Below are 20,083 nucleotides of genomic sequence, written 5' to 3'. Positions count from 1 at the left end.
AGAGTCACTTCCTATCAGAGTTTCAAAAGCGCTTCATGGTTTTCCGATCTCCTGTCTGTACTAATCATCTCTGATGTTTCACATATGCATGGTATATGATGCCAGGTTTTAAAACATAGCTGAGGAAGGAAAGGAGGAAGGAAAGAAGGAGAATAAGAAAAAAGGTAAGAAGAAAGAAAGGAAAAGGCAGGAAGGCAGGCTGCATTATCTGTTTATAACTACATAACATCCTATTCTATGTGGTGGTCAACAGGATCTCTCAGAGGTCAATTAATGGCAGGCACAGACCAGTAGTGGAGAGGCAGACATATACATGAACAAAATGAGGAAAGAAACTACCTTTCTGCATATGAGTGTGTATGTGTGAGTATTTGCATAAATACATAAAATAGTCATGCAGTAGTCGATATACCAGTATTGTTAGATGTATTCAGATCAATATGCAAACAAATAATGAACTAACCTAATATATCCTACTGGCTAATACTGTGGATGTTAGAAGGCTGCTCCAAATACTGCTGCCATGTCCAATACAGTTATTCAGAATGGCTGTCATTTCAATAAGAGGGGGAAGTGATATTATGCCAAGTTTTCCTAACTGCTCATAAAATCACCTGAAGTTCATCTTCATTTCACTAGTTAATTTGGATTTAAATATGTATTATTAGAATTAGTTTGGGGTTTTTTGTTTACAGAATTAAATGCTTTTCTTAACAGGTTTCCCGCTTGGCATGCACGCTTTAATTTATTTTCATTTTGAGTGTTGCAGGGACAGGGCAACGTAGAAACCATTTTCATTTTATCTTTCCTTTTCATTGCAGTCAGGATTGCTTTAATCAAACATTCGCAGTCTAGTTGCTCTCTTTTTCCAATGTGTTTTGATTTTCATTTCAGAAAGGTTTAAGCATAATTTGTGTAACTTGTGATGTTTAATGTTTTTCTTGATGCTTGAATAGGAAGACTGTGTGAATACATCAGCTTTTTAAAGGTGAGTTCTAGCTCTGGAGATTTTACGGAAAGTTTGAAAATGGGAAGCAGAAGACTTGAAAACCGGAAGGCGAAAAGTGTTATTCTCTTTATGAGTGTTGAAATTTCACAACTTCAGGGTGACAAAGTGATCTATTATTACTGTTTGTCAGATGCTTGAACTTGCTAACACTGCCCTTGTTCCACAGCCTCATCACCTCAAGCTGTCATTAAAGATGGTCATCCATACCCATAAAACTTTTTGCTTTGGGGATATATGGTAATTTGTGTAACCTTCAGCAGGAATCTAGGCACACACATAGGACTTCCTGAGGATGAGGCTTCTTTGAGAAACTCACCCAGCTGGGTTTCCACATGCAGCCATCCCTCTGAAAGCAGTGCCTGGAGTGGATGGGGGAAGCAGTGAGAAGCCCTGCAGCCAGTCTGCCACCCTGTATACGCTGGGGTGGAGCTGAAGCACTGACCCATCCCCAGGGCCTGAGAAATGCCTCTGAGGGCCATCCTTTGGAAAACCTTTCCAAATCACCAGCTTTTCTGCACTGTACCATGTCCGTCTGCTGGTTATTGCCCAACCTCAAGTCCCTGTAATAAAAGTCATCTTGCAGAATGCTTTCTGTACAGTCTTAACAACCATCCATCATGTTTACAGAGTATTAATGCCACCACTTACCATAAGACACTTTCCAAGGAAATTATGTCTTGATGCCATGGACTGCTCAGTTTAAAATATGTACAAAGCTGTCTTCAGGCGAGGTAAATTGGCATGGCTCTGCTGGGTTCAGCAGGACCAAGGCTATTCCAGTTCCAATGGTGCTTAAGTAGTAATTTTACAACAGTTCAGCCTGTTTAGCAAACTGTAATTAATATTTTTCAGATACCATAGTATTAAAAGAGAAGTAGAGAGAAAGCCAGAGAAAGAGACACGTTTTCATGTAATATACACACCAGTTCCCCAAAAGGTTTCTTTCACAGTGGTGTCACTTGGAGTGACGAACACCAGGAGCTAATCCACTCAGGTCACATCAAAACTGATAGAAGAAAGAATTAAGGCAATATGCGAAGATGTAGAAATAACATCTATGAGCATTTTTAATGGTGCCCTGTGACTGCCAAAGAGGTAATATATGAAAAGCCATTTTAAGGCAATGCAGAAGGTTACAAGTGATCAAAAAAAATCAGTTGGAATTTTGCCACTGGCCTCCATGGGAGAAGGATCAAGGCCTCAGAGAGCTATTTTGTTGGCATTTAACTTCTAACAGCTGAGACAAATTTATTATTCGCATGCCTTACAACACCAATTTTGAAACATGAAGGAACAGCGCAAGAAAGGAAGTACTTGGTTTCTGCGGGACACAATGAGAAGTGTTATACAGATAATTGTGGAAATTAGCTAAGTACACTACACTTCCAGCATATGACATGACTGAAATGTATAGCTGTTCTAGTATGTCATAATTTTTCACTTCTTAAAAGAAGTGTTGAACCTGATGAGAAACAGCTTGCATTGGGTCCCACTGATTTAATTTGTACATACTGTAATTTACTAGCCTGCAGTAAAAACAGTCATTTTGTGAGGCTATCATAAGCTCATTAGAAGCGTACTGAGAAAGCTTAATGGCTTACAACCCACAGCTTCATGCATACATTTTACAGAGATCCCTTCCCAACAGAGTCTGCCACATGGTGTTCTATGCTGCTGGCAGTACAGTAGTTTTCACACACGCCCCAGAAAATTAGAGGTATTTGTGAATAACAAGATTAAAGACAGAGCCAACATTTCAGGAGTACTTGGGAGTGCTGCTGGGACAGGGAAAATCTTATGTATTGTTAACCATAGTGAGGCTGGTTAGCTGTTAAGTACTGTATAGTGTAACTAATCAAAAGCTCTAACATCCCAGACAATGGAACTGAAATAATTACTCTCCCAGAGCTGCTATTGTTTCGTGCTCAGCCTTCTCTGGACTAATAAAGCGTTTAAATTTAAATTGTGTTAAGAAAATGTCAGTATTACAAAGAACTACAGCATTCAGTTGCTCTGAACACAGCATCAGGTAAACTACATAATGGATTTAAACATAATGGGCCAATGGAGAATGAAGTACAAACAAACTCCTTTTCCATCTCCTTCTCCATTTGCTCTCTTTATTAGCCTCTAATGCTTTAGGATACAAAATAATAAGGGCACTTTGCCAGAAAAAAAAAAAAAAGAAAGAAGAAAGAAAGGAAAAAGGAGAGAGGAAATGCATAGAGTATTCTGCATTCAATTAGCTGAGCTTAGAGACAGGCAGATTTTTAGCTTCAAGTGGGCTGATGCAATGAGCTAGTCCCTAAGCTGGCAAAAAAAAATTCAGGAGAGCTCTGTTTATATCAGTGGGGCTGCTCTGATTTGACACCAGCTAATATTAAGATTCATATTAAGAAGCTTTTGTCTGTCATTGTGTTCCTGAAAAGAAGAGCATGCTACTCCTGTAGGATGCTAAGCACTATGGCTTTTCTCCAGGAAAGCACTTTAAACACATGAATGTTCTCACAGTAGACAGTAGACCTCCTCTTCCAGTGTAAAACAATGTATTCTGCTGGACTGGACCCACAATTCTTTGTGTTCAGCAGGTCTGAGTATGTGGCTGCCTCCATTTGCATATTGTAGCTGTGTGAGCTGAGTTATCTCTATGCAGAATAAGTTAATAAATTGCCAGTTGTCTCACTTTGTCTTGTTCAGACACTCAAAAATAAACTTTAAAAAGCAAAAATGTCATTATGGGTATACAACCTGAACATTACATTGAAGAGCATATCTTTTAGGGAAGGTTTGGTGGGAGATGTGGTGGTTGGAGGCCATCTTGGGCTTAGCGAGCATGAAATGACAGAGTTCTTGGTTCAAGGTGAAGTCAAGAGGGAGGCCAGCAAAGCCACCTCCATGGACTTTCGGAGGGCAGACTTTGGCCTGTTCAGAACGCTGGTTGACAGGGTCCCCTGGGAGAGAGTGCTGAAGGGCAAAGGGGTCCAGGCAGGCTGGACTTTCTTCAAGGAGGAAGTCTTAAAGGCACAGGAACAGGCTGTCCCCATGTGCCACAAGACCAACTGACAGGGAAGACGACCAGCCTGGCCAAACAGCAAGCTCTTGCTGGGACTCAGGAGAAATAGGAGGGTCTACCACCTATGGAAGAAAAGGCAGGTGACTCAAGATGAGTACAGGGGTCTCATTAGGTCATGCAGAGATGAGATTAGAAAGACAAAAGCCCAGCTAGAACTCAGGCTGGCCACTATTGTAAGGGACAACAAAAAATGTTTTTACAAATATCATCAACAACAAAAAGAGGGCCAAGGAGAGTCTCCATCCCTTGTTGGATGAGAGGGGGAATATTGTCAACAAGGATGAGGAAAAGGCTGAGATACTTAATGCCTTCTTCACTTCAGTCTTTCATAGTCAGACTGGTTATCTCCAGGGTAGTCAGCCCGCAGTGCTGGAAGATAGGGAAGGAGAGTGGAACAAATCTCCCTTAACCCAGGAGGAAGAAGTTAATGACCTGCCGTGCCACCTGGACACTTACAAGTCTATGAGGCCGGACGGGATCCACCCAAGACTGTTGAGGGAGCTGGTGGAGGAGCTGGCCGAGTCACTCTCCATCACCTATCAGCAGTCCTGGCCAGCAGGGGAGGTCCCAGATGACTGGAGGATCGCCAGTGTAACACCCATCTACAAGAAGGGCCGGAAGGAGAATCCTGGCAACTACAGGCCTGTCAGCCTGACCTCAGTGCCGGGGAAGATTATGGAGCGATTCATCCTGAGTGCGTTCACTGGGTGTGTGAAGGACAACAGGGGATCAGGCCCAGCCAGGATGGGCTCATGAACGGCAAGTCCTGCTTGACCAACCTGATCTCCTGCTATGACCAGGTGACCCACCTAGTGGATAAGGGAAAGGCTGTGGATGTTGTCTACCTGGACTTTAGTAAGGCCGTTAACACTGTTCCCCACAGCATCCTCCTGGAGAAACCAGCTGCCCGTGGTTTGGACGGAAGTACTCTTCACTAGACAAAGAACTGGCTGAATGGCCAAGTGCACAGAGTAGTGGTGAATGGAGTTAAATCCAGCTGGCAGCCAGTCACGAGTGGTGTTCCCCAGGGCTCAGTTTTGGGTCCGGTCTTGTTTAACATCTTTATCAATGATCTGGATGAGGGGATTGAGTGCTCCCTCGGTAAGTTTGCAGATGACACCAAGGTGGGTGGGAGTGTCAATCTGCTTGAGGGCAGGAAGGACCTGGATGAAGAGTTAGAATGTACCCTCAGCAAGTTTGATGATGACACCAAACTGGGAGGAGTGGTGGATACACCGGAAGGCTGTGCTGCCATTCAGCGTGACCTGGATAGGCTGGAAAGCTGGGCAGAGAGGAACCTGATGAGGTTCAACAAAGCCAAATGCAGGGTCCTGCACCTGGGGAGGAACAACCTCATGCACCAGTACAGGCTTGGGGTGGACCTGCTGGAGAGCAGCTCTGCGGAGAGGGACCTGGGTGTCCTGGTGGACGACAGGTTAACCACGAGCCAGCAGTGTGCCCTGGCTGCCAAGAAAGCCAATGGCATCCTGGGGTGCATCAAGAAGTGTGGCCAGCAGGGCGAGGGAGGTTCTCCTTCCCCTCTACACTGCCCTGGTGAGGCCTCATCTGGAGTACTGTGTCCAGTTCTGGGCTCCCCAGTTCAAGAAAGATGAAGAGCTACTGGAGAGAGTCCAGCGGAGGGCTACGAGGACGATGAGGGGACTGGAACATCTCCCCTACGAGGAGAGGTTGAGGGAACTGGGCTTGTTCAGCCTGAAGAAGAGAAGGCTGCAAAGGGACCTTATAAATGCTTACAAATATCTGAAGGGTGGGTGTCAGGAGGATGGGGCCAAGCTCTTTTCAGTGGTGCCCAGTGACAGGACAAGGGGCAATGGGCACAAACTGAGGCACAGGAAGTTCCGTCTGAACATGAGGAAGAACTTCTTCCCTCTGAGGGTGACGCAGCACTAGAACAGGCTGCCCAGGGAGGTTGTGGAGTCTCCTTCTCTGGAGATATTCAAGACCCTCCTGGACAAGGTCCTGTGCAGCTTGCTGTAGGTGACCCTGCTTCGGCAGGGGGGTTGGGCTAGATGACCCACAGACGTCCCTTCCAACCCCTACTATTCTGTGATTCTGTGAAGGGTCTGCAGAAGGATCTGGACAGGCTGGATCGATAGGCCAAGGCCAACTGTATGAGTTTCAACAAGGCCAAGTGCTGGGTCCTGCACTGTGGTCACAACAACCCCATGCCATGCTACAGGCTTGGGGAGGAGTGGCTGGAAAGCTGCCCAGCAGAAAAGGATCTTGGGGTGCTTGGTTGACAGCCGGCTGAACATGAGCCAGCAGTGTGCCCAGGTGGCCAAGAAGGCCAGTGGCATCCTGGCTCTATCAGGAACAGTGTGGCCAGCAGGAATAGGGAGGTAATAGTGCCCCTGTACTCAGCACTGGTGAGGCCACACCTCGAGTACTGTGTCCAGTTTTGGGCCCCTCACTACAAGAAGGACATTGAGGTGCTGGAGCATGTCCAGAGAAGGGCAACGAGGCTGGTGAGGGGTCTAGAGAACAAGTCTTATGAGGAGTGGCTGAGGGAGCTGGGGCTGTTTGGAGAAGAGGAGGCTGAGGGGGGACCTTACTGCTCTCTACAACTACCTGAAAGGAGGTTGTAGTGAGGCGGGTGTTGGTCTCTTGTCTCAATTAGCTAGCGATAGGTCGAGAGGCAATGGCCTCAAGTTGCTTCAGGAAAGGTTTAGATTGGATATTAGGAAAAAATTCTTTACTGAAAGAGTGGTCAGACATTGGAACAGGCTGCCCAGAGAGGTGGTTCTGTCCCCATCCCTGGAGGTGTTCAAAAAATATGTAGATGTGGCACTTCATCATGGTGGTGTTGGGTTGATGGTTGGACTTGATGATCTTACAGGTCTTTTCCAACCTATGATTCTATGATTTTCTTTTCCCAGAAATAGGTTTCCTTTAGTCTTTCATACAATATTCTCTAATCTTACTCATGTTTCTTGGTTGCATAACTGAGGTTTGAATGGCAGGTTGATTCTTCTGAGCAGGTGCCTGAAAATTCAAGGGCAATGAGCCAAAAGCAAGGTTCAAGGGGCAAAAAGGCTGGTCCATGACAGTGACACAGAGACTTGAACAAGTCATATAAGCCAGTATTTGCATGCTGGAGGGGCTGAAATTAAAATGCATATAGGCATATTGATGCCTAAGGTGATGACTGGCTTTTTGAGATGCGAGTTTCAAGTTTACTTGAATGCGAGTTTCCAGTTTTATCTTCAGTGAAGCTGAGCTGGTAGGTGATCAACACCCACAGAATCTATTAGCCCTACCTTTATTAGAACTCAGCAGATATCTCTGCATTTTTGATCTTATGCTACAAAAACTGCCTCCAAAATACAGTGCTTCTGGGAACTGTTAGACTTGAAAATGCTGACTGCTTGCACTACAGTCAGTTTTGTCAGAACCATTACTTTTCAGATGAGATTAATATTATTCAGTTGCAAATGAAAAAAATACATTGGTACAGCATTTTTATTGTAGCTCTGAGTGTATGCTACGGTTAGAGTAAAAAGACCACATTCAGCATAAAATCTGTGTTATTCATTTACTTCCTGTCCACTGCATTCAAAAAGTCTTTGTGATGTTAAATTCAACCTATTAGTGATGTGAATTCAAGGACTCAGCTAACCCTGGAGGTCAGCGGAAGTAATATATAATTTTCTGGACCAGACCCTGTTGCATATTAACGTAGAACGTGAATGTCTTCGCTAAAATAATGGGAGGTGACAGGTTTTCTGAGGTTAGCATCTTTGTTTTTGTGCCAACCCCTTCTTTATCAGATTGACTAAGAAATAACTATGGCTTACCCTAAACAACAGCTTTCTAATATTTGCCACAGAGTTTAAACAATGTTTTGGGGGTTAATGGAGAAGTCTGTTTGAATTAGGGTTTTTGACATGGAGAGTCCCAGAGACCACACGGGAGAAAAAAACATCTGGTCCTAAAACCTGAGAATCTTTGAACTGATTAACTTTTCTGTAAGTCTGTAAGTTGTTCCATTTAACTTCTCTATGGGGCACTTAAAGAAATGAAAAAAAGAAATTGTTTATGTATGTGTGGCTTTTTTTTCAGTAATGAAGGGAAATTCAGTTAAATTCCATTTGGGAACTTGAAAACAGATTTTCACAAGTATAAGAAGGAGTGGTTTACCATCATGTGTTTCTTCTTTTTAAAGTGCATTTGACAATTCTCTGACCCAAGACAATCCTTGACTGGTCTTTATGTGTGTTCTTATTGGGCACTCTATGCATGGCATATTCGAATAACTATTTCACACAAAAACATAAATTACAGACACATAACATTTTTGTGAACTGGGCAGTGTTCTCTATCTAACTTGACAGCTGGTATCTGGTCTGAAAATAGTGTATTTCTCCTCAAATGCTAATCATCTTGTTACTTTGCATTGCATAAATATGAAAAAATCTATGGATATCCAATAACCTGGAGAAAAAAAAAGAAAAGTCTTCTTCTAGAACAATGGTAATTTTGTGCCACTTAGCATGAGCATACCCTGGATCCACAATGCTCTGCTGACAAATGTGTTTGCTTTGCTGTGCATGCTTAGCAATCCCTGACACCAGAAACAAACATCTTCAGAACAACCTTGCAACCTTTATTCTTTAAAAATAATTTTTTCTGTGAATGGTATTCCTAAACAAAAGCTTGAGAGTTCAGCTTAAAGTGTGTGTATTGAGGGACAGCGGATAAGGGACATGTTCTGCAGCACTCCAGAGGACAAGCTGGAATAAGAAATCTGAGGAGCAAATGGTTTTGAGAGATAATGTCAGAGCCAGGAGCTGAAGTGTGCAGTCACTGCTCTCCCTGCCTTGACAACAGACATGATGTGGTCTTGAATCGCATCCCTGTGCCAGCCCAAGATTTGCTGTCGCATTTCAGGTGTGCTCATTGCTATGGAGGCTCCATCTCACTGGAGCTGGGAGGGCTCCTGCACGCTCGCTGCAGCACCTGCCAGTTATGGCAGATCTAGAAGGGAGACTGCACGGTAGTTTGTAACAGCTACCTGGAGAGATGGCTTCGCAGAGTAGTGTTTTCTTGTAAGAGATCACAGGTACTTCATCTTTTGGAAATACAATAGTAGAATGGAGAGCTGATGACAGGCTGAATTAACGTGGTGCTCACCAACAATCTGTGTAGTCTGGGAGGCTGTTAGAGAGATACCTCTAGCCCAATATAAGATGCTGCCTGCAGCTGGTCCGAAGTGACAAGTAATAGGTGATTTTCTTAGATATCTCTCTTACAGTTGGGTGCAATGAGATGGAGACCGGCCTCAAAGGCAATTTGATTTTGATCATTTTAATTAGTAATGCTGTTGTGCTGTCAGGGTACACTTCATGTGAATCATGGGCAACAAACCAGTTATTACATTTTTCAATTTGTTTCTAGCAGTTTTTCTTCATAATTACACAAAAGATTACTCCTGAATGTGAAGAAACAGGCAGTGTTATTTCTGGTGTGTTTTGGATTACAAAATGTCTGTTTGAATTATACTGAAGGAATGCGTGTATTTGTTGCTGTAAAGAGTTGATTAAATAATGTTCTTGGGGATAAGAAGAGTATGGGATTTTATAGTTCAAGAAAACAGTTGTATGAAAAGCTGTGCCAGTAAAGAGTGGGGGAGGAGCAGAATAAAAATAACTTTCTGGCTCCTAAATAGCATCCTCTCCTAACACCTGTGCATGTCCTGCCTTCTCCTCTCTGCTTCGCTTCCTAGAAAAATAACTAGTTTCAGTCCCTTTTTTTTAGTTTCAGGATTGAGAAATTAGGGCTCTGCAACCCTGTATGTACTCATTCTCTTGTTCTCTTACCAGCATGCATCCCTGTGAGGCAAATCCCCCCTAACAAACCCTTCTGTGAAGCTTTGTCAGTGACTGCCAGCCTAAGAAAGAAGAAGATGATGAAAACCTCCCTGCCAATAATACGTGCAAACAAGCAAGCAAAAACACTCAAGGCTGCTTTGAGATTGAACTCTTGGAGCCACTATATGTAAAATTTCCTGTTCAGTGTGTTTTGAAGTGAATGTCCCAATCCTTCAGGGTATGAACCATATTTTCTCTGTGCTATTTGTAAAGTAAGCTCTATAAAATATATCCTATTTCTGTAAAAGCTGGAAAATAATGTGATAACTACCTGTATCTATCTACATCTATCTCTCTGCCTGAAAGCCCAATAAATACAACTGTTATCATATCTACTGCCTTGTTATAAATAAACTCTGACACCGAAAAATATCACTGCCTCATCTCACAGAGCATCCTCAGCCTGTCTGTCTGCTAATCTGAAGGTTTCTAGGACAATGAATTTTCTGATTCTGTGAGAGTTTATGAGGCCAAATATTTTTCCAAGCTCATTAGGGATAAAATAAAGAAGAATACTTACTATTTCTGCAGAAATAAAACAAAAGAAATCCCAACCTAATAGGTTGTATCAGTGAAAGTGTTTTCCTGTGTACTTAAAAAAAATCACTTGGACTTTTATATTATTTTCTTTCTCCTTTGAGTTGTCTAAAGTGTGAATTAAGCCTGCTTTTTAACAAAAAAAGCCACCCTTTATAAATAATTCAAATGGGATATTTTGACAATTTCAAACTTTTCCTGTTCTTTTTATCAAGCAGAAAATTGGCTACTGACAACTCTTTCTTTACTTTCAAGAAATCAACACTTCTGATGTCATAAAAATGCTGAGGATTCCTTCTTAGTACAAAGGTTCCTAGCCTTACCAGGGCTCCCGTTCTCCCCGAGAACAGTATCTGTCAAGTCTCTCTGGTGCTTTCAGTGGAGCAATCTCAGAGGAAGTTTGTTCTTTTGTTTGGTTCTTTCATCTGGTGGAAGAATTAGGTCAAACAGTTCCAGTGACGGCTTATAGGCTCCCATCTGCTGATGCACTCAAACAGGTTTTGTCAGACTCTGTATTTTGTCAGACACAGAGTGGCTCAGGAAAGATACCTTAACTCGTGAGCACTCTCTTCGCTTGCTTGTTTATCTGCTCAGACCAGCCAGGAGCTAGGTCTGCAGGCGTGTGCCCAGAAAGGACCAGGGACTCGATCTGTTCAGGTGCTTCACATCCTCGTTCAGACACCATACAAAGAGAAATGAACTTGAAAGACCCTATTTCTAGGCAGGTTTTCCGGTCATTATCTTCTTTCTCTGGACGGTTCTAGAACAAGCAGTGTTACAAACATCTGTAAACGCAGAGAAATACAGCAAAATATCCAATTATTTATTTTGCATGGAAATCCTATTTTTAACAAAAGTAAATGCAGAGAAATATGGCAAAATAGCCAATAATTTATTTTCACATAAAAAGGCATGTACTCTACCATTACTGACTTTTGAGATATATCCAACTAAATGAAAATAATGAATAGTTGTTTAGTACAGTTGCTTTGATGAAGTCTCTGGCTTATGAGATTTCACACAGAAGCAGACTTTATAATACTGTTAACAGCAAATGTTGATGGCACCCTTGCCCATGAAATGCAGTAAGTAGACCTTCAGGTTTGTTGTGACTTCTAGGAAAGTCATTAAAAAGTCATAAGATCCTTAAACATGTGCCAAATAGCTGTATGAATTGGAGCATAGTTCTTCAGGTCCAAGACATATTTTTCTTATCTTGAAAAACTGTACTGCAGTAACAAGTTACTTTTTATTCATTCATCTAGATTATAGCGGTACCTAGCAGTGTCTCCCAAATTATGGGTACCACTTTACTAGACAGTCTGCACTTACCCAGTAAAATACAGTCCTTCCCACACAGTTGTCATATCAATAAACAATGTACAAGAGAAAGGAACATTACAGTAAAAAATGGCATTATCGTTTTTTCGTCAAAGAACTGAGGCATAGCCATCACTCTGGGAAAGTGTTTAAATTCATGCTAGAAACAGTAAGCACTTGAATAATTCTTAAGATTTTAAAGTTGCCTCAATAGAGAAACAGGCCTGCATAAAACAAGATTGTACTGGACTTGACATTCCAATAGTTATAAACAGTTCTCAATTCAAGCTGCGTTAAAATGTACTATTACTTATGACTGAATCTGTCTATGCAGCCCTCATCCTGGCACTGAGCAGCTTTCCAGAAACTGACTTTGCAAATGTAATGTTTTTTTAATAAGGTTCTCATATGTAATCTAATACTGAAATAAAATTTTTAAAAAATTGTTAATGCTGGCAATAGAGTATTTGTAATTGGTTAACTTCTCCTTCATTTACTTAACAAGGCATTTACTTGTTTATGTTAAGAAGCTGCATCATGGCAGAAGACATTGTATGAAATCTGCACCCCAGGGAAAATGAAGGCATTTTTCCCCATTGGCCTCACAGAGACCAAGATTCCCACACCAGAATTTTATATTCAAGAAAGACATGAATGTATCAAAGTCAGATAGATGTCTGACTTTGAAAAAGCTTGTCTCTGCTAAGTAAAAGAAAAAAAAATTAAAAAAGAGGAGAGAGCAGAGTAGCCATGTTTTAAAACACTGATTCGTTAGAAGTTCCATAAAACTTCCATCATTGATTCTTAAGGTGGCTGAATTTTAGTTGTAAAGCCCATTTTCAGTTCATGCATAAAATGGATCAATACATAAGAATAAAATTCAAATTGTGTGATAATTAATTTCAGTAGATATTACTTAAACATTAACAGCCCCACAATCTCTCAGTAACTGTACTTGTCCTATATGTTGCCTCCTAATTGCAGTTCCAGGCAGATATTAACACTAGTTATTTATGTCCATTTCTAACTGTTAGATGGCACTTTCTATGACAGAGCACACCCATACTATGTGTAGCCAATAGGGGGTAACAACACAAGCCATTACTTATTCAGGAAACTCATTTACCTTCCTTATCAAAATATTCTGACCTCTCTTCTTCTAATGTGGCGCTATGATGCATACTTTTACAAATCAGGCAAGGCAAAGACGTGCAAGATATAGTCAAGCCATCTGAGATCAAGCGTCTTTTCTGCTATAGTGTGCAATCAGGCTTTCAAACTCATTTAGAGATGAAAATAGGTGGAATTTTTGCTTAAAGCTTTTTCTTTTGCTTAAAGCTGTGCAAAAACGCCTTCCTGAACTGTGGGGTCCCAGGAGGACCCTGAAGCAAGTGGGTGCCTGTGCCTGACTCACTATAGCTTCTTAGGAAAGCCACACGTGGCACCAGGGCTATTCTACGAAGAGTACTGAACAGCCTTGGAGAAAACAGAGTGAGAAGTCCGCAAAGACAGATGAAGTGTGTAGAGGCAAGTGGAAAAAATGCAAACAGCTAAGCTCATCTTCCAAACAAGCATGTGTGTGCTTCAACATATTCTGAATGCTACAAACCCAACAGCAACATCTTTATAATCCATCCTAGAAGAAAAACAATCTCGTTTTGTTCTGTTGGAAAACAGCTCCGTTTCTGTCAGACTGTGGGTTTTACTGATATGAGTACTCTTTTTCCAAGATCTGAGCACTTTCTTGCTGTAAATGGAACAAATTATAATATTTAGGATAATTCTGCAAAGTAGAATTTTCAGAAACTGTTTGTTTGCCAATAAACTGTGCTTTGTATAGGAGTTCTAGAATACAGTTTTGCAAAAAACAACAACACTGAGTGATTTTCCTCTTGGTACTGAGTGGTTTAGAAAAGATGAAAACAATTGTAAGCAACCTGGGTAGGCAGCAAAAAGGCCCTCCTTGAACCCATGGAGAGGATTTGTCTAACTGGGAAAGTCTGTGGGATTAGAATTGAATAAAGTAAAATAAAAGCAAGAGCACACCAAATGAAGACCTTCTTTCTTGTGGTTCACATTTGAATATCCTGTTTTAGAACTCAGGTTATAGTGCCTAAGGTTGGCAAACTAGATTGTAAGGACATAATGTGGAGATATAGTGCCTGGGGAAGAGGACAGAAGCATTTTGCTTGAAATCCTGAAAGCTGTGGAACATCATTATGGAAACTGCAATATTTGGACTAGATGACCTTTAAAGGTTCCTTCCAACCCAAATCACTCTATAATTCTATGATATATGTACGGTTAAGTTTCTACATGCTTCCCCTCACCTAGTGTCTGATAAATCCTTTTTCTCTTCCTCGCCTGAGTGGGATAGTGTCTCACAAAATCTGAGTTCTGCTTTTCCACAATAACTTTTCCCCTCTCACAAGTTATTTTATTTTATTGTTTCTAAGTAAAATTTTTCTTTGAAACATGAGCTTATCTCCAACACTTAGACTGGCAAAAGCATTTAAAGAATCATGTATTTCTTGTCAAGCTCAATTTTCATTTCTTTTAAGTGTATTCTTCTTGTTCCCTTGTTCTTCCACATATTCTAATGCATAAATAACATCCTATTGTATTTCTCTTTATCCGACTCTTCTGCTTACCTCCTGCTGCATGTGGAAATCTTAGAAAAAGCCTATGGAGTGGAATATAGTTTTATCTTTATACCATACTTAGTAGAATAAACAGTGGGAGCTGGGAAGAGATCAACAACAAACAGAAGCTTTAATAGAGAGGGAGAGTCAAACAAGTAACTTAAATGGAGCTTTTACTCTCTAGTGCTTTAATGAAGAGGCCCTTTAGGTGCATTATTTTAATTTATAGGCAGCAAATGGCTTTAAAGCTGAATTCAGATAGTTCCACCTTCAAGCAGATAACATAAAAGTGTTTACGAAATCATTAGCAGTTTTGAAGACAGCTGATTTGTCTCCAGGTCAAATCATTTAGGATCATTGTGGGCGGTCTTCAGCACAATTTAAGAAACAGTTTATCTAGGAAGGGTGAATGACAAAGGAACAGGTTGTGAGAAGAGAAAGATGCTATGACCATGATAAGGAACGATGGTTTTGTATCCATCATGCTTTGGTAAGAAAATATGTCTGTGGGGTAAAATGTTTGCATATAGTATTGTTTTGCAAGCTTTGTTGCTAATAGAAGCTCCTTTGACGAGCACCCCCTTTTTAGCCTTTTTCCATTATATTGCAACGTTTTGCTTCTCCGGCAGTGCTCATATTTTAACTTCTCTGTGCCCACAGAATGTCTGAGACTTTAAGTCATGAAAAAATCTGGAAGCAAACATCTGCCAAAGTGTTTCCTCAGTGACAGTGCTTATCCAGATTCTGGATAGCCAAAAAAACCCACAAAAACTCAACCCCTGAAAAACCCCCTCAACCAAGCAAGAGCCAAACAACCAAACTACCTAGTGTGGTTTCATCCAATATCCTATCTAAAGAAAGATCAAGACCTTTAAAATGACAGTTTAAATCTGAGGTGAGGTGAATTGCTTCCTGGCTGTATCTGTCTCACTCCATTTTCTCTAGCGGCAGACTAAAGGTAGGAAAATACTGATCTGAGAGCTTCAGTGTGTACATTTCCGTTGGATTGTACACATTGATTGTACAGACTTCTGAGTGTCTCAGAGGCAGACAAATTGTTTAGAATCATTTCAGAAACCTTTTGTCTTCGAGAAATAGCCAGGGACCATCAATAATCACAGTCATTTGAATGATCACATACAGAAGTTGCATGGCCAACTGACTGCTACTGTAGCATTTCTGTAGTGTGTGCTATGCCGCAAATGACTCTGCCAGAAAACCACATGCGCATTTTATTCTTCTCTTTCTTCTCATATCTCTTTCTTCCCATCTGCTATTCATTTTGTCCTTTTCCTCAGTGTACCTGCTCTGAAGTTTGCTAGAAAAACTGGGCAGAGACAACTGCCCAGTCAGCTGTGGATCCTACTTAGGAAGCACAGAAATGCTCACTTTTCCCCATAGAAGCATCCAGGATGAGAATTCAAGATGTCATAGAAATCCCTCATTACTGAGATAGAGCAAAGGGTATACAATCACTGAAAATTACTCCCTAGATTCCCTTGGCATACTTACATCCATGGTCTACTGGCACACAGCACAAAGAATCTGTGAATGTATGTATAGCAGCAACGGGCAAAACAGCCACTGAAATAAATTCAAATGTGACTCATGCAGTGCTACTAAAAGACTGATTGCTCTGTCCTGTATGATATCCATTTGTTCTTTCTTTGTTTTACATCATGTGAAATAAATGTAATTTAGACTTTGCAATATGTATGTTCTCCTAGGTAACCTGTGACAGTGAAAAACACATCAAATCATACTAAAGCTATCATGCTACATTACAGAGTTGTAAAAGATACATCATTTGCAAAACCAGTAATGTAAAATTTAAAACTTTCCTATAAAATGCACAGCAAGCAGTTTTAATAATATGGAGTCTGTTAAAAGAACAATTCAGCTAGAATTGTTTGAATTTAGGATCTGGATTTTTAACATTACAAAAAATGTATGTATTGCATAACTGAAAGATCTTATCAAGTGTTCAGGATTTTCAGGAATACAAAATGGAACACACTGCATTTAATCCTAAAGCAGAGGACCTTCTGTGATCTATATCATTAAATGTATTTTATTTTCTCTGGTAGAAAGGCAAAGTGCAAAAAAAGAATAAAATCTCAAAACATTAACAAGCAAAGACAGGGTGTCTGGAAAAAATGCTGGCAACTAGCAGCAGTATGCATGATTTTATAGAGGTTATTGGATGGAAAGCACAGAAAGTTTGTGTAAGTTGGAAGAAGAAATCTGAACTAACATCCCTGAAAATTAAATACCAGGGTCATGTAAATCTAAAGTAGAATGAGAGGCAGATTAAGATCCAGTAGTTTCCTTGAGCTCTTTCTTACTGTTGCACAGCTTAACGTCCTCCAGAATGTTATTCAGGATATATCCACATGAGAGCTAGGGAAATAGTAGTCAATGGGAAAAGTGGCAAGAGGAAATATGTAAGACAGAAAATTGGTCTAAAATGTTCCTCAGAAAATGATTTTTAATATCAACAGACATTTTCAATCTATATTTTAATTTGCTTTTCTTCTATATCTCAGGCAATTGGGATGAGGGTTTTAAGGCTTGCATATCTGTTTTAAAAATCATCCAAATATTGTTTGGAGGAAAATTCTCTGAGGTGCAGAGGGTCATCACAAGGTCTTTCTACACTCTTGCCAACATCCACCCTTTATGTGTTTTAAGTTGTGCAGGAAAAGACAGGTGGGAAGAAGAATTTCATCAAGGAAAATGATAGCAACGCATCTGCTCAGTCTTTGAAACAGATTACAACATACTGGATCCTTGTTTCTGAATGTACTTGGTCTGTGTATTACAGAATCACAGAATAGTAGGGGTTGGAAGGGACCTCTGTGGGTCATCTAGTCCAACCCCCCCGCCGAAGCAGGGTCACCTACAGCAGGCTGCACAGGACCTTGTCCAGGCGGGTCTTGAATATCTCCAGAGAAGGAGACTCCACAACCTCCCTGGGCAGCCTGTTCCAGGGCTCCGTCACCCTCAGAGAGAAGAAGTTCCTCCTCATGTTCAGACGGAACCTCCCGTGCCTCAGTTTGTGCCCATTACCCCTTGTCCTGTCACTGGGCACCACTGAAAAGAGCTTGGCCCCATCCTCCTGACACCCACCCTTCAGATATTTGTAGGCATTTATAAGGTCCCCTCGCAGCCTTCTCTTCTTCAGGCTGAACAAGCCCAGTTCCCTCAACCTCTCCTCGTAGTGGAGATGCTCCAGTCCCCTCACCATCCTTGTAGCCCTCCGCTGGACTCTCTCCAGTAGCTCTTCATCCTTCTTGAACTGGGGAGCCCAGAACTGGACACAGTACTCCAGATGAGGCCTCACCAGGGCAGTGTAGAGGGGAAGGAGAACCTCCCTTGTCCTGCTGGCCACACTCTTCTTGATGCACCCCAGGATCCCATTGGCTTTCTTGGCAGCCAGGGCACACTGCTGGCTCATAGTTAACCTGTCGTCCACCAGGACACCCAGGTCCCTCTCCGCAGAGCTGCTCTCCAGCAGGTCCACCCCAAGCCTGTACTGGTGCATGAGGTTGTTCCTCCCCAGGTGCAGGACCCTGCACTTGCCCTTGTTGAACCTCATCAGGTTCCTCTCTGCCCAGCTCTCCAGCCTATCCAGGTCACGCTGAATGGCAGCACAGCCTTCCGGTGTATCTACCACACCTCCCAGTTTGGTGTCGTCAGCAAACTTGCTGAGGGTACATTCTAACTCTTCATCCAGGTCGTTGATGAAGGAGTTAAACAAGGCTGGGCCCAGTACTGACCCCTGAGGGACACCACTTGTCACCAGCCTCCAACTAGACTCAGCGCCGCTGATGACAACCCTCTGAGTTCTGCCATTCAGCCAGTTCTCTATCCACTTCACCGACCACTCATCCAGCCCACACTTCCTCAGCTTCCCTAGGAGGATATCATGGGAGACTGTGTCGAAAGCCTTGCTGAAGTCAAGGTAGACAACATCCACAGCTCTCCCTTCGTCTACCCAGCCAGTCATGTCATCGTAGAAAGCTATCAGATTGGTCAGGCATGATTTCCCCTTGGTGAATCCATGCTGACTACTCCTGATAACCTTCTTTTCTTCCACTTGCTTGATGATGGCCTCCAGGATAAGCTGCTCCATCACCTTTCCCGGGATGGAGGTGAGGCTGACCGGCCTGTAGTTCCCTGGGTCCTCCTTCTTGCCCTTTTTGAAGATTGGAGTGACATTGGCCTTTCTCCAGTCCTCGGGCACCTCTCCTGTCCTCCAGGACCTCTCAAAGATGATGGAGAGTGGCTCAGCAATGACATCCGCCAGCTCCCTCAGCACTCGTGGGTGCATTCCATCGGGGCCCATGGATTTGTGGACATCCAGATCGCTTAAGCGATCCCTCACACAGTCCTCCTCGACCAAGGGAAAGTCGTCCTCTTTGTAGGCTTCTTCTCTTACCTCCGGGGCCTGGGATTCCTGAGGGCCAGTCTTAGCACTGAAGACTGAAGCAAAGAAGGCATTCAGTAGCTCTGCCTTCTCCGCATCCTCCGTCACCAGGACACCCGCCTCATTCAGCAGCGGCCCCACGTTGTCCCTAGCCTTCCTTTTGCTGCTGATGTAGTTGAAGAAGCCCTTCTTGTTGTTTTTGACATGCCTTGCCAGCTTCAATTCCAGGTGAGCCTTGGCCTTCCTCGTCGCATCCCTGCATGCTCTCACTACGTTTCTGTACTCTTCCCAAGTGGCCTGTCCCTCTTTCCACATGCCATGCACCTTTCTCTTCTGCCTGATCTCCGCTAGAAGCTCCTTGTTTAACTATGCAGGTCTCCTGCCTCCTTTGCTAAATTTCTTTCTCAGGGGGATGCATTGCTCCTGTGCATGGAAGAAGTGTTGTTTAAAAAGCGACCAGCACTCATGGACCCCCCTGCCTTCGAGAGCCCTGGCCCACGGGATTCCTCCCAGTAGCTCCTTGAAGAGGGCAAAGTCAGCCCTCCTGAGGTCCAGGGTTTTGATCCTGTTTATCGCCCTGCTTCCTCCACGCAGGACCCTGAACTCGACCATTTCATGGTCACTGCAGCCGAGTCTACCTCCAACCTTCACGTCCTCCACCAGTCCCTCCTTGTTTGTTAACACGAGGTCCAGCAGCGCGCCTTTCCTTGTTGGTTCCTCCACCACTTGCATCAGAAAGTTATCATCGATGCTCTGTAGGAACCTCCTGGATGTATGGTCTTCCCAGCTGATGTCAGGGTGGTTGAAGTCCCCCATGAGAACCAGGGCCTGTGACTGTGAGGCTGCTTGCAGCTGCCTGTAGAAGGCTTCATCAACCTCCTCCTCCTGGTCAGGTGGCCTGTAGTATACACCCACCGTAATGTCACCCGTGTGAGCCTGTCCCTTAATTCTAACCCACAAGCTTTCAACTCCTTCACTTGCCCCCAGGCCAAGCTCAATGCATTCCAGTTGCTCCCTCACATATAGAGCAACTCCCCCACCTCTCCTTGTTGACCTGTCTTTCCTAAAGAGTCTGTAGCCATCTATGACAGCATGCCAGTCATGCGAGTTGTCCCACCACGTTTCTGTGATGGCGACCAAGTCGTAGCCGTCCTGCTGTATAATGGCTTCCAGCTCCTCCTGTTT

Source organism: Opisthocomus hoazin, chromosome 3 (assembly GCF_030867145.1).
Source record: "Opisthocomus hoazin isolate bOpiHoa1 chromosome 3, bOpiHoa1.hap1, whole genome shotgun sequence".
NCBI classification, from domain to species: Eukaryota; Metazoa; Chordata; class Aves; order Opisthocomiformes; family Opisthocomidae; genus Opisthocomus; species Opisthocomus hoazin.
This window is presented reverse-complemented; position numbering follows the sequence as displayed.